Source organism: Coturnix japonica, chromosome 1, assembly GCF_054131305.1.
Source record: "Coturnix japonica strain WE chromosome 1, WE-NBRP24, whole genome shotgun sequence".
NCBI classification, from domain to species: domain Eukaryota; kingdom Metazoa; phylum Chordata; class Aves; order Galliformes; family Phasianidae; genus Coturnix; species Coturnix japonica.
In genome coordinates this window covers 124,719,610-124,736,494 of record NC_140663.1, presented here as the reverse complement: position 1 = coordinate 124,736,494, position 16,885 = coordinate 124,719,610, and the positions used below count along the sequence as shown (strand labels likewise).

General features: G+C 44.3%; 2 protein-coding genes across 6 annotated transcripts in view; both read right to left on the bottom strand.

The window, feature by feature from the left end:
• NCK2 (NCK adaptor protein 2) overlaps positions 1–8,396 on the bottom strand; it is a 76,589-nt gene extending 68,193 nt beyond the window's left edge. For 2 of the 4 annotated variants that reach the window (XM_015849841.3, XM_085551883.1), the window contains exon 1: positions 8,134–8,396. The gene's annotated coding sequence lies outside the window, so the exon portion shown is untranslated. Of the gene's footprint in view, positions 1–2,005; positions 2,097–8,065 lie in introns of those variants that run through there. The other 2 variants (XM_085551874.1, XM_085551880.1) reach the window with 2 other exon arrangements.
• Positions 8,397–10,645: 2,249 nt separating this feature from the next.
• Positions 10,646–16,885, bottom strand: part of LOC107306581 (uncharacterized) — a 122,940-nt gene continuing 116,700 nt past the window's right edge. Inside the window, exons 3-4 of one of the 2 annotated variants that reach the window (XR_014947845.1) lie at positions 13,662–13,861; positions 10,646–10,941 (exon numbers count right to left, since the gene is read on the bottom strand). The gene's annotated coding sequence lies outside the window, so the exon portion shown is untranslated. Of the gene's footprint in view, positions 10,942–12,241; positions 12,406–13,661; positions 13,862–16,885 lie in introns of those variants that run through there. The other variant, XR_014947846.1, reaches the window with a different exon arrangement.

The following is a 16,885-nucleotide window of genomic DNA, read 5'->3' as shown; positions in this document are numbered from 1 at the left end:
CAAAGCCCCCAGTAACAACACTACTCAGACTGCAGCAGATCCCCATCACAGGAGGTCTGTAACACTTCAGTTCATTATGATTCCCCATGCATCCCTTAAGAGCCTCAGAGCTCATAAAAATGATGTGTCATATTTTGATACTCGTGCTAAACACAAGCTTTATTATTACCCACGTTTAAGCCCAATACAATCCATAAAGTCCTTACTGAGATACCTGATTAAATTTCTAATATTCATGAACTGGATTTTTAATATTGAATGCTCAAAATGATTTAAGCCTTTTGATGTAACAGAACGTAAGTCATTCAGTGTCAAGTGGAAGGCAGATCCTTTATTATAGCATTAATTATTTGGGATATTAGCATTAACTTCTCTCTCTATTTGAATTAAATGGAATTCAAAACAGTGTGAATTTATGAATAGCCCACAGTATAATTATTTCTGTTCTCCCCGCAGCTTTAGCAGGAACACAGTCAACAAACTTAAAGGCAGGATACCGATCATCAATTTTTTCTTTCAATCTTTCCTTTGAGAGACAGAAAAGGTGAAGCTCAGTATGTTTATATTCTAAACGGCTTACAATCTCTTTTGATGTAAAAAAATCTACATATTTTTGTATTCAACGTGTAATGATTAAAGGCAAACAAATTTAAGCAAGATATACTGTAGCCAATTTCTTTTACGGCTGGAACAAAAACATTCTTAATTAAAACCACAAAGCTCCAAAAATAGCGTGGACTTTCACAACATTTCAATACGCAGTGGGAAAAATGCTGTGTCTTAGCTTACAGGACCAAAGGCATCACATCTACGGGATCCCATGGAGCCCTTGTAGGAAAGACTAAGGACACTTGGTGGCCCTGCTAGGCAGGGGGGTTGGAACTACATGATCCTTGAGGTCCCTTCCAACCTGAGTCATTCTGTGATTCTGTGTGATTCTGTCATACTTCCTTCAGCAGCTAAATGGAGCTAATTTTTAATTAATTTGTGGTGCAGGCACAGTCCAGTGTTGCTAACAAAAATAAAGCACAGGTCAAAATAAAAAGTAATTAAAAAAGAAGAAGAAATCTGCCATTCATTAAATCTGCTGCTGGACACCATCTGAGTCAGACAATGATAAAACCTTAAGGATTATAACTCTCCCATACAAAATACAGCAAGTCAGTATTTACAGGTTTGTATTCACCCTTACAAGTATTTCTGGAGCCTGGTTAGAACAAAACCAGCTGTCCAACTGAAAGTGTAACTTTATGAATAGGCAGCAGCCGAGGCCAAAAATAGAACAAATAAAACATCTGTGCCACCATCCCCACTCTCAGCCCATCTCTACAGCTGTGAGCTCGCTGCCCTGCTCTCCACAGCAGAACTAACACAGCGGTGTTAGCACACTCACTGATGAACAGCAGGAAGAAAAAATTGAAAAGAAAAACGCTAAATAAAGTACCTGCTCGTGACCTAGAAAATACTGGACACTTATCCTACTGGGTTTTCTGAAGCTCTCACTTAAAACACTGAAAGAATTCACAGAATCACAGAATTGTAGGGGTTGGAAGGGACCTCTGGAGATCGAGTCCAACCCCCCTGCCAAAGCAGGTTCCCTACACCACGTCGTACAGGTAATTCAAAACATAGGAATCTTTAAAGAGACTGCACAAAGGCTACATATGTGCTTTTTTTTCTTCTGTTCATCTTGCAAACTCTGTCTGAAATTACAGATCACAGAATCACAGAATGACCCGGGTTGGAAGGGACCTCAAGGATCATGTAGTTCCAACCCCCCTTGCCTAGCAGGGCCACCAAACATACACCTGATTTTATTATTAAATTACTTTTAATAATTTAAATTATTTAAATAAATTTTAAATTACTTTTATTATTTAAAATTATTTTATTATTAAATTATCAGGTAACTTTTCAAAACACACCAAACCAAATTAAAATAAAAAGCCACACAAAAGCACACAGAAACAAGAAACAAAGCCTGAAGGGGAATCTGTTTTTCTACCTGAACAAACCAGCAATAGGTTCTGTGAAGCCAGGCACAACATTCATTCAGCCCAGGCCCCCAGGTTCCCCGGCATGTCATCATTCCAGACCTGTCAAATTTGATAACACTCTTTGTATGTTTGGAGGCACACCATCCATTCAAGGAAATGAACATGTGATTTGTTGTCATGACAGCTATCACAACTCAGCACAAGAACATACCACACAGCCATGTATCTTTCCCTCTGCATTACAAGGTTCAAAAACACTTTCCTAGGTGGCATCCACAACATCAGTAAGATGTCAAATCAGAAGTGACTTCGTCTGGAGCAGCCCATGTTGGCACTGGAAGCCAAGTTAGGACACACGGTGGGTGCTGAGGAAAACAAAATTAACGAATACACCCAGGAGGGAAGTAAACTCTTTGAAAGGGCTGACAATAGCAGGACATGGGGAAATGGTTTTAAGTTAAAAGAGGGAAGATTTAGGTTGGATGTTAGGGGGAAGTTCTTCACTAGGAGAGTGGTTAGGCCCTGGAACAGGCTGCCCAGGGAGGTTGTGGATGCCCCGTCCTTGGAGGTGTTCAAGGCCAGGTTGGACGGGGCCCTGGGCAACCTGATCTAGTAAAGGTGTATGTTTGGTGGCCCTGCCAGGCAGGGGGGTTGGAACTACATGATCCTTGAGGTCCCTTCCAACCCGGGTCATTCTGTGATTCTGTGAATACGCTGCTATTATGAGAACAGGAAGGAAAAATACAGACATGGTATGCTACGCTGAAGGTGCTGCCAGTGCATTAAAACCAGGTCATGCCGATCAATACCTGGAATCCCTCTCCGTTGTTATCAGTGCCAGTCTTTGATAAACAGGAGGCTTAATTTATTGCTGTTCCCTAAAGCGTTTGATTAGTCCAGAATGCCCTAAAGAAATGCAGAGTAACACACTAATTTAACCCATCGTGGGTAGAATAAGTTCAAGTTGGATTTATTGTTTCTCTTCTGTCCTAAGCCTGCAAAGGGGCTGTTTTACAATACAGCAAGTAAAATTTAATCAGTATACAATAAGAAAAAAAGAAAAGATTACTTTGTTCAAGTACTAAGATGATCAGAGGGTTGGAGCACCTCTCCTGTGAGGAAAGGTTGAGGGAACTGGGCTTGTTTAGCTTGGAAAAGAGAAGGCTCTGGGGAGACCTCATTGCGGTCTTCCAGTATTTGAAGGGAGCATATAAACAGGAGGGGAACAGCTGTTTACAAGGGTGGACAGTGATAGCACTGGAACAGGTTGCCCAAGGAGGCTGTGGATGCCCCATCCCTGGAGGCATTCAAGGCCAGGCTGGATGTGGCTCTGGGCAACCTGGTCTGCTGGTTGGTGACCCTGCACATAGCAGGGGGGGCTGAAAACAGATGATCATTGTGGTCCTCTTCAACCCAGGCCATTCTATGATTCTATGACTCAACCTAAATTTGACAAGGGTAAGTTAGAAAATTCTATATTTATACCCATACATTTAACTTACATTTTTAACACTAAATCAGCTCCACTCCTTTGCAAAAAGCTGTCCACCCTGCAGTGCTCTATTCTCATTCTGAAAAAGAATTTCTGTGCCCATGACTATTCTTTAATATAAGAAAAAAAAAAAAAAAAAAAAGAAAAAAAAAGAAGAAAAAATTCACAAGAGAACTAAACCCATTTTTAACAGTTTACTCTCATTACTTGCTTTAAAACACAAAAAAGGAAAAGAAAATCCCACCAATCCCCTTTTGCTAACCCTCCTCCCACTGCCTTGCAGCTTGACTGCTACTCCAGATTTGCATCGAGCTGATCCAGTGTAACCTGGACAAAGACAGCCAAGAGAGGCCTAGAGCAGCTGCTGGCACCCTAGTAGGAAAGGACTCAGTGCACCTGCTTTGGGAAGAGAGGCACCAGCTGTAAGCAAACTGTGCTATCTGCTTTCAGATCTCTGCAGTTTCTCCTTGTTAAGGCCCCACAGTGAACACACTTCTAGAACATAAAAAAAAACCTGTAAAAGGGGCAGAAAGCAAAACCTGTCATTCTACCAAGGAAACAATAATCACGTTATACAATAATTATCATATCTATAGTAACCTCTCTGCCCAATTATTTTTGATTATTGATCCATTTTGCCTAAAATGTGCAAACACGACTTGCACACATCCAAACACAAGGCTTTAGGCATCTACTATGTGAGAGATGGAGAGAACATCCTACCTGTCGGAACAGCACAACCTGCTGAAACATCACGGTAATGAGTTACCATCCAGCTATACCTGGGTTCCAGAATCATTATTTTTAATTATTTTTAACAAATTTCATAATTTTTTAATATAGTTTTCAATCACAGAATCTCAGAATTGTAGGGGTTGGAAGGGACCTCTAGAGATCATCAAGTCCAACCCCCCTGCCAAAGCAGGTTCCCTACACCATGTCACACAGGTAGGCGTCCAGGCGGGTCTTGAATATCTCCAGAGAAGGAGACTCCACCACCTCCCTGGGCAGCCTGTTCCAGTGCTCCGTCACCCTCACTGTAATAAAGGAGACTGCCTGCTATCATAAACACGTTATTGTAGAAAACCTGGTATATTTAAAGTTTCAGCTATCCTTCACCGGTGGCGTATCTCAACATCTGTTTTCACATCGATCGATAGAACTGCACATACTCTGCAGACAATAACTTAAATGAGTTAAGAATGAGTAAACCTGGATTGAGTTTCTTCAGCTTAGACTAAAAACACACTTATATTGAACTCATTTTGCACTACTCTGTCACTGTTATAAGAGAGAAGCAACGTTTTTTTTCTTTATATAATTCAGGTATCTATCACAAGTACCAATATGTTCACCTCACTGTCTGCTTCCCAGAGTAATCAATATTAGTTACGAGTCACCATATTAACACTCGTTAATGAGATCAGGACCAGAAGCAGCACAACAAACCTATAGAGTGAAAAAGCCTCTAAGCCACACAGGCAGCTTCTACCACTTTGAGCAAACACTGACACACCAGCATGTCTCAGCATCCGCTCTAACAGATGTTTTTTTCAACATGAGTATTTCTGAAAGTGGACTATCCTACAAAGCCTGCAATAACTTTAAATGCAACGGGATTTATTCCTTAGCACCTGAATTCCTAATATATGCAATAAAAACATACCCTGCTAAGCCACCTCACTGCTCACAATGCAATCTATGCTGGTTTTAAAACACCAATTCAGTTTGTTAACAGTGAGAGGCAAACTCATCCGTTGCGTCACGTGTGCTCAACAGAAACTAAAAACCCGAATTTTACATCTCAGCGCACTTCCAATTTACTCATTTCATTAGCATTTATGAAAAAATTAAGAATCCTTATGATGGGGAATAAAAGATTATTCTAGGGGAGAAAAAAAACAACACAACAACTTCGCACTTGGAAGAATCACTTAACCCACCACTGAACAGAGCCACAGTTTAATTGGGCAGAACACAGATGACTAAGTTACGATTACTAATGGATCTAATTGAATCGGCGAGAAAAAAATTCAATGCAACTACTTAAAATAGGAAAAAAAGCTAAGTACACCTGGGCCAATCTTCATAACTTCGCAAAGCAAAATGAACAGAAAAGGCATTTTTCAGAAGGGAGAAGTCATCAGGATCACACGCAGTATCTTTTTCATTAGACTGTACAGCAGCCTGTTGGTTAAATTAATCGCATAGGCATCGTCTGTATGCTTTAAGAGGAAGAAACAACGCTATCTGCTACAGCACAAGCACTGTCCCCACTTCCTGTGAAGGCCTTCCAATCCAGGAACTATTAAGGATACCTGACTTTCAGGGACTGAAGAAGTCTCACCATGAGGAAGCCACTGTTTAGCAACATTTCTGTACGCCTAGTAAACACAGGGATAAAGCATATTGTCCAAAGGTTTATTATTTCAGCAGAAACAGACAGCAGCTTGCCTGCAGAGAGCCTCAGCTCTCCACACAGCCACTCCAGTGTGCAAGATGACCTACTTCATCTGAGCAGCGTGTCCAGCACCTCACCAACACAGCAGCACCTCGCTTTCATCCACACTTTCCTTCCACCATCACCCTTTCTGAGAGCACTGGGGAGAAGAATGAGAGGGGAACAGCCATGGTGGAGACACCCCAAGATCCCTAGCACAAACAGAAAGTATCTTCTAGAACATACGTAATTCAAAGACATCTTGGGTTCGACTGTGAACCTGTCACAAGCATAAAGTGAAAAGCACTTGCTTCCACAAGTCTGGAGCAGCTTTTATCCTCACATAGTATGAAAACGGAGATACCTGCAGGAGTTTTCTGCTGCTCAAGACAACAAACTGCACTACCCAAACATCTCCTTCCCGGTTGCTAATGTTATAGTTACTACTGAAGAAAGCCAGGAGCACTGTGAGCAAGGGAATAACATGTCAGCAGCCACACACACACAGAAGAAGGAAAAAAAAAAAGAAAATTGAAAAAAAAATAAATAGCAAAGCCTGGAAACAAAGCAGATGCTGCTGACCTTGTCCCTCTTCTTTAGCACACAGTAGATGAGAGGTGACACATAAGAGTGCAAACACCTTAACACTACCACACAGCTAGGCAAGAAACTAGGGAGAAAACAGGAGGAAGGAGAGAAAAGGAATGAGCTCCCTTTTCAGCACAGAAACAAGGCAAAGGCCGGAGCTTTGAACTGATTATATATTTAACAATAAGGACTAACATAAGGGACTGTCCAGACAACCAGGGACTAACTCTGCTCGTGTTTTTGGAGGAACACAGCAAAAGAGGTAACTGTAACAGCAATTGGAAACACTATCTTGCAGAAGTAAAAGGCTCATAGGGGCAGCTAACCATACACTGACAGAAAAACTGAGAGGAGAGCTGATGGTATAATGAGACCAGATCTGCTTCATGGCCTACATACAGATATTAGCTAATTACAACTGTGCTCTTAGCAGTACAGGTGCCTCCTATGTCTGCATTTATGCACTAATCCCGAAAGCAACACTGCCTGGCTAAGTTTCAAGGAGAAAGTCAGATATGAGGACATGGCTGCTGATGCTGACCAGGGTGGGACACCCAACTTCAACTCCAGAGCTGAAAAATACCAGTATCTGTGAGTCACAAAGTGATTTCGCTCCAGCTCTAGTCCTACGAACACACACACACAGTACCACAAACACCTCCTCTGCGGTACTGATGCTGACACGCAGGGGCAGGAACGCATTCAGAAAGAAACCCTGCATGAGCTCTGCCCTTTTGAATGCCTCCATGCCCGGCTCCAGATGACATTAGCCATGCACAGGCTGAACCATGGAGGTTTGTTTTTATAAAGGGCAACGGCGTGTTCCATGTGAGGAACCCGCACAGAACGTGCGGCTGCCAAAGCACTTTCTCAGGAGCACACATCACTTCACCGCACACAAAAGGAACGGAGTTCGCTCAAGTTTTGAGCTAACAAAAGAACACGGCAACGTTCAGTCAATTCACAGAATAACTCTGATGCTCACAACGAGCCATAAAGCCGTAAAAATAAACCCCGAGCCAGCAGAACCGAGGAGGCAAACTCCACAGAGGACTGGCAGCTCCCCGTGCTCGGGCAGCTTCCTACACAGGGCACGGCGAGGAGAGGAAGAGCCAATTCCCACCCCAACCCCCCGAGACGCGCTTCCTGGGCACGCAACGTGTCATCCCAACTTTTTTTTTTTTTTTTCCCCTTTCCTTTTCTTTCCTTTTTTTTGTTGTTTAAAGCTCGATGCCGTTTAAGCGGCCACTGCTCGACAAAACCCTCGGCAGCCGCTTACCAGAATATTCCCCGCGGCCCCCGGGTCAGCCCGTGCCCGCATTGCCCCGCACACCGCCCCCACCGCAAAACTTTCCGGCCGTGCCCCGGCTGCGAGGGACCCCTCCGCCTCCCCGGGCCAACTTCTCCTTTGTGCCGCTCTCCCCTCGCTGACACAAAGCGGCGGCTGTCAGGAGCCCGCCGGGCCCCTTCCCTCACCACCCCCCGCCGCCACCTGCCCCCTCCCCGGGGAGCCCCCGCCCAGGTGACCCCCCTCCGCCCTGCCCCCACCTCCTGTCCCCGACGGCCGACACAAGTTTGCGGCGGCCCCGTCCCGCTCTCCCACGGGGTGCGCTCACCTCGGCCCGGCCCGGCCGGTGGGAGCGGGGCGGAGCGGCGCGGGGAGGCTCCCAGCCCGGGCGGGCTCCGCTTCTTTGTCTCCTCGGCGGCGGTACCCGCTCGCTCGCTCGCTCCCCCCCCCTCCGCTTCCCTCTTCCCTCTTCCCTTCTACAAGCGGATGCGGGCTGCGTGCTCCGAGAGGGGCCGGCTCCCCCCCTTCCTCTTCCTCCTCCGGACGCGTCCAAGGCCCCGGCCCTCAGCGGCTCCGCTCCTCGCCTCCCTCAGCCGGCGGCGGCCCCGGCCCCTCCTCCGCCCGATCGACCGCCCGGCCCCCACCTCGCACAGCCCCCGCCCCCGCCCTGCCCTTCCTGCCGCTGCCGCTGCCGGGATCGCGCGGGAGGAGCTCCCCGGGCTCCCCCTCGCGCTCCGGGAGTGCCGGCGCTTCCTCCGCCCGCCCCCGCCCTTCCTTCCCCCACCTCCAGCAGCAGGAAGGCCCGGCCCGGTTGGGGGCTGGGGGTGCCTCCCAGATCTCCGGGGAAAGTGCTCAAAGAAACGGGGGGAACCCGCTTGTGGTGCTAGTGCTGGTGCTGTTACCTGCTGTCCGTGTGGAGAAGGCATCCAGCGTGGAAACTGGCCCCTTCAGTCCCTTGCTGCGTGCCTTGGGCAGGTGTGAGGCATAGGTGCATCTCAGCACCCCCCTCCCTCGGCAGCCTTTGTGTTGAAGTTACAGAGCTGTTGGCTTTCTGCCCATAGCAGAAAGCTTCTGCCACAAGATTGTGCCCTTCTGGAAAGCTGCTGTGCCACTCCGTGCACAGAATCACAGAATAGTTTGGGTTGGAGGGGCCTTTAAGATCATCTAGTCCCAACCCCCTTCTGTAGGCAGGGACACCTCCCAGTAGACCAGGTTGCTCAAAGTCCCATCCAGCCTGGCCTAGAATGCTTCCAGGGAGAAGCTTCCACAACTTTGCCAGGCATGAGTGCTGAAAGCCAGTATTTCCCACAAGGTCTTCAAGATGACTTACCAAAAGCTGATGTTGAGGGTGAAATCAATGGTGGGATGAAGGACTGACTCAACCTGCGGCCTCATCTAGTAGTGCTGTGGGACCCAGTTCCAACCACAGCCCTGTGTCACAGAAGAATAGAATAACTTGGGTCAGAAGGGAGCTCACAGACCACCCAACCCCACCCAGTGCCATGGGCAGGGCTGCCCCCCACCAGCTCAAGCTGCCCAGGGCCCCATCCAACCTGGCCTTGAGCATCTCCAGGGATGGGGCACCACAGCTATTCTGAGTGGCAATGCCAGCACCTCGCCATCCCCTGTGTAAAGAATTTCCTTCTAGCATCTAACCTAAATCTCCCCTCTTCTAGTTTAAAACCATTCCCACTTGCCTAGTCACTGTTAAACTGCAAAAAGTTGATCTGCCTCCTGTTGGTAAGCTCCCTTCAAATACTGAAAGGCTGCAATGAAATCTCCTTGGAGCCTGGTCCACACTGAACAAGCCCAGCTCCCTCAACCTTTCTTTGTAAGAGAGGTGCTCCAGCCCTCTGACAACATTCATGCCCCTCCTCTGGGCCCATTCCAACAGCTCCACATCCCTCCTGTGCTGAGGGCCCCAGACCTGGACGTGATACTACAGATGAGGCCTCACAAGGGCAGAATAGTTGTGCTAACCCACTATGTGTCTTTGTGCCACTGGGAGACAGGGAACTGGAAGGGTTTGTCCTTATGGAGGCAATCAGGGAGTTCAAAAAGGAAAAATCAGTGCTGCAAGAGGAAGTCACTTTGAGACACTGTAAAACAATTGACTTCAACACAAACCTCTCTTAATGAAGAGATTTGAGCTCTACCAGTGCTGGTTTAGGCTTTAGCTCATTATTCATTATTAAATGCACAAACCCAAAGCAAACTCAGCAGTATCAACAAAATTCTGTCTTGTTTCCCTGACTAACATGGAACTTAATGGAGAGAAACTTCATACCAACTTTCAACCAGTTACAAAAATACATATCCTGAGATTTTGCTGTGTTTTGGTTTGAAATAGTTTAGAAATCTGTGAATAATTCCCTCTTCCCCTTGCAAACTTCTACCGGTTCTTTCAGCATTTAATTGATGGTTTCGGAAGCCTCAGTTGCCTTTCACATGGCTGCTAGATAAAACTGAAAGGAAAATGTGGCCTCTTGTTTCTTCCACGAAAGACTAAGTGTGTACCTCAGGGAGGAACAGAAAGCCCCTTTCTTTTCAGCTCCTTTCGTGTGCACATTTGACTTTGATTTGGAGGAGTTTTAATCTTCCTTTGTGAACCATAACCTGCCCCGGCTTTTTGAGAGCTGGGAAATATCTGAGGTCTCAGGAACGGAGATCTGCATTCTGCTGCACAGCCTCTGCCTCACTGTAAGGTGAGCCTTGTTCAGTCCTCCCTCTGGGCCTCGGCCTGCAGAGGCTTAGGCTGAATTTAGCTAGGTTTGCCTATTTAAGGGCTTAGAGATATGAGTCTCTTGTTTTTGGAATGAAATACACACACGCAGGAGGAATAATGGAGAGGTTATTTACTCCCACTGTTGTTGACATTCATAGTGGGCAGTTCGTTTTCTAAGGTTTCTCTTTTTCTCTTTGGTTCTGTCCCTTCTTCCCACACCCTGTAGATTTAATCACACAAAAATCTCCCATTCTGTCATTTGTTCTGCAGCATCACGGAGCTGAGGCTGTGCATGGAGGACAGCAGGACTGAGGACAGCAGGACCACGCTGATGCTCCAGTCCACGTGTGACCTCCAAAAGTGTGCAGCAACATAATAAATGGGGAGTAGATCTCAGAGCTTTCCAAGTATCTGGAAAATAATAATAATAATAATGATAATGATAATGATAATAATAATAATAATAATAATAATAATAAAAGCTGAAGCACACCTAGCTTTGGCAGATTAATGCTAATAGGATTTACAGAAGAAAAACATTTGAAAAGCTGGAATTTGAATGAATTCATTGTCTTCCGACAAATGACTAATTTAAGGATTTTGAAGCATTCTATTGTTAAATATATTTAATTACGTTAAGAAAGATCCATTAAAGCTGGTTTTGCCAAACTGTGGTTTAAGGCAAACAGAAGATACTGTAGAAAGGGAGTGGAGTGTTATGTTGAAGGGCGCTCTGATTGCCTGCTGAAAGTATCCTTTTGTTTCACCAGCAAAAGAGACCGTAATGCTGCTTTGAGTAGTATTTCAAAATGTTGAGCCTACTGAAATATTAATGTACACTTTTTGAAATATCATAATTAGCTGTTATCTCTGGAATAACTGTTATTAAAAAGATCTGACTGCTTGTGATTCGAATGAGAATTATGTTCTAAATATGAGAAGATGATGAATTTGGGGGGATATGCGCAGACGTGAAAGCGGTACATGATGCGGTGGGCACGCTATTTTGTGTAAAGAAAGTAAATATGCAAAGCATATACTTTTGCATATGCATAAGAGTGGTGCAGTCCTTAGAAACTATATACACTGGAGAGAACAGCATGAATATTTCTCCCAGCCTAAGGCTATAACTGTATAGTAAAAATAAAAGCAAAAATGGTTCAGAAATAGAACGATGTTTCTTCATCTTGGTTAAAGAAACAGTAGACCTCATACCAATCCTGGAAGAGAGTTACATGCAAAAGACAGGTCTAAAGGTTGTGTGTCACTTATTTTGCAATGACTTAATAAAAGCAGTAATTTGCACAAGAGGCTGAAAAAACGAAACCTAAGTTGTTGTTGTTTTTCCCCCATTTTGTTTTATTCCTTTCTTTTTCTTTTTTACATCCCCCATTTTCCATTCCCTGTGTCATGCTATGTATGCTGCCCAGCAGAGTGCTATGTTCTCCTTGAGCAGAACTCGGCTGTAATCTCAACCACAGACTCCAATCTTACATATCTAACGCATGCTAATAAATTTACATCTCAGAGTGTCAAGGATGTGATTGCTGTCTCTGAGACGTGGCTTCCTCCATGTTCTGTGCAAGCAGTCACAGTCACAGTCACAGTCTCGTGTGGGTTGGAAGGGACCTTAGAGATCATCGAGTCCAACCCCTGGGATTCAAGCCCCTGTGTAGCAGAGCGGCACTTCTACCACTTGCTCACTCTTTACCCAGACACTTTCAGTTGTTCATTCTGGACTCCAAGTTACTACATGGCTCTCGAAGACCAGTGGGAGGACATCAAAAGGAGAAATGTTGTGTTGAAATCTGGAAAATGGTGTTGTTCAATCCGGATATGGACAGCAAAGGCATCCTGCCTCTCTGTATTAGTTCACTGCAGAAAAAAATATATGTAAAGGTAAATATACCCTTTAAAAAAATTACTACTCCTCCTTCCCAATACCTTCTTTTAGAGGAATCTGTGTCTTAATAAACTCCATATATACAAGTGGTGTTGTAATACTATGTCACTAAGACATATAGTTCATCTTTAGAACATCTTCCAGAAAAAGTCCCAGCTTATGATTAAGTTGATTTCAAAATACCGAAAGTCGCTGTGTTTTCTCTCTCTCTCAAAAAAAAAAAAAAAACCCAAAAAAAAAACAACAAAACCCACCTACTTAAAGAAGGGTTTCTGTTGCTACGTACTTTCTGCTTAAATCATATGCTTGAATCCCATGCACATGAGGGGAAATTACATGGCCGCTACCAATGGAGGATGGATTCCAAATACTCAATTAGCTACTGCTGAGTCACTTAAGTATATATGTGTAATGATTCTGATTCAGCCTGACAGTAACACAGCTGCTTTTCTCACTTGCTACATGACTGCTGCATCTTCAATGACATTTACAAAAAATCATTGAGGGGAAGAACGTGTCCTCAGAGCTGAAAATACATCCAAATTCTTCTATTCAATGAGCCAAAAGTACCCAAAGGTGCTGTAAAACTGCAGCTAAATCTATCACCAGATCACATTTTATTTGACAAATTCTATTGTTATCTTTTGTAGACAGTCGCTAAGAATCAGTGTATTTCTGCAAAGAAAACAATCCGGTGTTGTGGGCTTTGGAAATGTCAGGGCCCCTGATTCTCCTGTTTATTTAAAAGTGGAAGTGCGCTGAGGGATGTATTTTGAACTCTATTCAAAGGTTAAAACTGATCTTTCACATAGTTCTGAAATTCAAAATATTGCTGCTGCTAAATGGCTTGACTCTGCAGAGTAATCTCTGCTTTGCATTTTAATACCAAAGCCTATCGGGGCCATGGAGATGTGGTCACTGCATCTCCCAGCCACTTCTCCAGGTAGGAGTGCAACCCCAACGTGTGGCAAGGCAATGTGAGAGCTGAACGAGAGCCGTGCAGGGCATGGAGTGTGCTGCTGAGGTGGCTGATGTTGGCAGTTAAATTACACATGTTGGACTTTGCTCAGGGCTGCACGTTGATTGTCCCTTTCTCAAGGGGAAAAGCACATGGGGAGGAGGCAACAGAAGTGAAACAGAGCAGGCTACACCTTACTCAGAGAGCAGCGGGCTGCATGACTGACTTACAAATTGCACAGTGTTTTGTTTCTTTGGAAGGAGCTTTTACCTCTCAGTGCACATGGGTGTTTATCCTTCCTGATGAAGGGTGATGCTCATCCTGGTGGGCCTTTGTAGATCTCCCACTGCAGCTTCCTCAGGGACCATCGGACACAGCCCTGAAGGACCAACTCCAGTTGCAAGTGGTGACTTCACCAGTGGAGCTCTAGCCAGCGTCAGAGTCCCGCAAGTTCAGAGTGCTCTATTTGACTGCAGAGGAAGAAGCAAAATAGGTCCTTATCAGCCTTCCCATGTCTTTTATAAACAGTGATGGCTAATCATAGCCACTGCCTTTGAAGAATGTGTCACCAGTTGCCATATACTGCCATCAACATATGTAACACCTGGTATTTCCTAGAACACCATGAAGGATAAGGTTATTAAAGAAGCTCCACTTTCAGAAAATGTTTTCACCCTCCATGGCTGCTGGGGGAATCCTGAAAGTCTGATTCCTATCAACTTAGAAACATGTTGTTATAAGAAAAATCACTGTGCTTTTAAAAGAGGACTTATTAGTTTTATGGTTTGTGTCCTGGCTGAACTTTTGAATGCTTGAGCTGGTGATTCTGAACCAGATGAGAAACTGAAAGGGGTTTTCTGCTGTTACATGCTAGTGTGAGGTTTAGCTTCATGCAGCATTTTGTATTTGAATGTGTAATGCAGGTTGGTACCAGTCAGTACATGAGATTCTAGTCTGTCGTCTGCACAGATCTACGGCCTACGCAGATCAAACATCATGTACAGCCTACACAGGTCCTCACCATATCTGCCTTGTCTGGTTCAGAAAATATAAAGCTGCAGTCTGTGTTTTACATGTCAATCCAGAATTAAGACAAAAAGACGATCAGTGTAAAGTGATCATGTAAAGAATGGTTTTCCTTGCGCCTACATGATCTGCAACAGAAGGAGCTACAACATAATGGATGAATCAAGATGGCGCCTGCTTCTGTGGAAAACTTCAGGATGTTTTTAGAACTCTTTCTTCGTCGTACAGAATTTGTGTTCTCTGCACTTAACAAATGAGGTCATCCTTGTTTTCTGATAAGAAATGTATTTTGGAAGATTGGAGGGAGAGAAAATAATAAAAATGTAACTTCTGTCACATCTTTTGTCAAGGATGTTTTTAAGCAGGCTTCGTTACACAGGGGAAAGCTCAAAGTGAATGTAACTAGATGTGACTTTAAAGGCATCATCTGGGTATACAAGATGATATACCACTGTTTCCAGTAGAACTGGTAGGTAATTATTGTAAAATACTCTGTACTCCAGTATTTGGCTGTCACTCAGCAAATAACCCCAGTCGCCACTGTGGAATTAATTGAATAGTACATCAGTACAATCAATTGCTGCCGTAACTAATTAAAATTAGAATTAGCTGAAAGAAAAATAGTATAAGGAGCTAACATGACTGAGGGATAAATTGTCCTGTGCCTCCATCAGTTATGATTTAAATTGCTGAACGCTTATTCATAATAGAAAGACTGAATACAAGGCAGCAATGTAAAAAATGCTAATCCACTACAAATAATACAGAAAAGAATCAGAAAACACCCAGTTGTTAAGTTGATAAATGCAGTTTGTTAACTGAAATCAAGATAAAGTGAGATTTGTTATAAATTTTGATTGTGTTTTAAGTAAGTAGACCTTATTCTCTGTACAGTTCATTATTTTAAGGGAAAAAAAACAATCTTATTTTTAGTTGTCACAGAAGAGCTGATAAAATAATCCGGTTGCATAATATGGTTATATATGTGTCCTTTTCTTTCTTTTGTTTTGTTTTGCTTGTTCGTTTGTTTTTCTTTTCTTCCTTAGCTTTGAACCAACCTATTTTTCAACAGCTACTGCAAAGACAGCAGCCTGGCAATAGCAAATGGTTGAGCATATCTAACCTCAGATCTGCTCCGCCACCATTCTTTTAGCTGATCTCTATTACATACAGGTATTGTCTAGAGACAAGGGAAATAATTCAGAAATCAGTGTTCTTGGCTTTGTTTTCTATCTGTCACTGTCACCAGTGTGCTCTATAGCTTTACCTTAGTCGGTAAAGCTCGGGCAATTTAGCACTCCTGTGTTTTATGTGATTATAGTTCACCAGGATGATGGAGGGCTAATTTGTAGATGTAAAGCATGGCAGGCACTACATACAGGTGGTACATTTCAGCGCTGTGACTCAGTCATGGCTCAGTCAGTTCTGATTTAGTTGAAAATTCCAGCACTCAACTGATATGGATCGGGTGCCCTTTATTTATTTTTTTCATATGGGGTGGATCTGTTGAATTTATAGTTTTGTCACTCATTAGGCAAATACTTGTGTCATGCTAACATAAGTTAAGGCGTATTTATCTGCAGTGTATGAACTTACACAGGCATATGAAACAAAAAGAATCTGGACATGCGTCTGAGCCGATGTCATCTCCCAAACGAGGAGGAGAAGCTGACAGCATTCTTCAGAACAGATCCTGCTGCTCGAAAGGAATAGGCAACGCCAGGCAAAGGGTCCTCATAGTTCTGCAAATTCCTGGTTTGAAATGTCACCACTCTCCCTGCCAAAGCCCTCTTCAGCAAAGACTGCGGGGTCTGCCAGCAGGCAGGAGGGTTGTGGAGCAGGTGGCCAGACACTGTGCTACTGCCATCCTCACAACACCAGAAAGAAAATCATAGAATAATATGATCACAGGATGCCTTAGGTTAGAAGGCACCTCTAAGTTCATCTAGTTCCAGCCCCCTGCTGTGGGCAGGGTTGCCACGCACTGGATCAGGCTTTAGATCCAGTTGTGATGGTCCAATGCATTGAGGAGCTGTTTGACCTAGTACTGACAGGTTCTATTCTGAGCTTTAAATTGCCTACCCATCAACATTTAAATGCATGTGAAATCAGTCATTTCTCACAAATGTTCTTGTGGTGTCTTCCTCTTGATCTGCTAGAAGGCTTTTTGCAGAGCTTGCCACTACAGCATCCTGCTGCTCTCCTGGGGCTTGGTCAGTGAGGTCCCTAGCTTGCAGGGCAAACAATGGAGCAACTTAACTTGAAGCTCATCTGCTTTATATCAACACCAGTACATTCTGACAGGTCAATCAGCCAATAGCCCATGTGCCCCTGCACCCCACAGAGCAGTAGGTTCATTCACCTAGAGGGAAACCTGCAGAGATCCAGAGGTCCTTCTCCCCCTCAGCCTCACCACATCCCTGTCAGTATGGCTGTAGCTAGTTGCCAACTTCAGAGCTCTGTGGGAG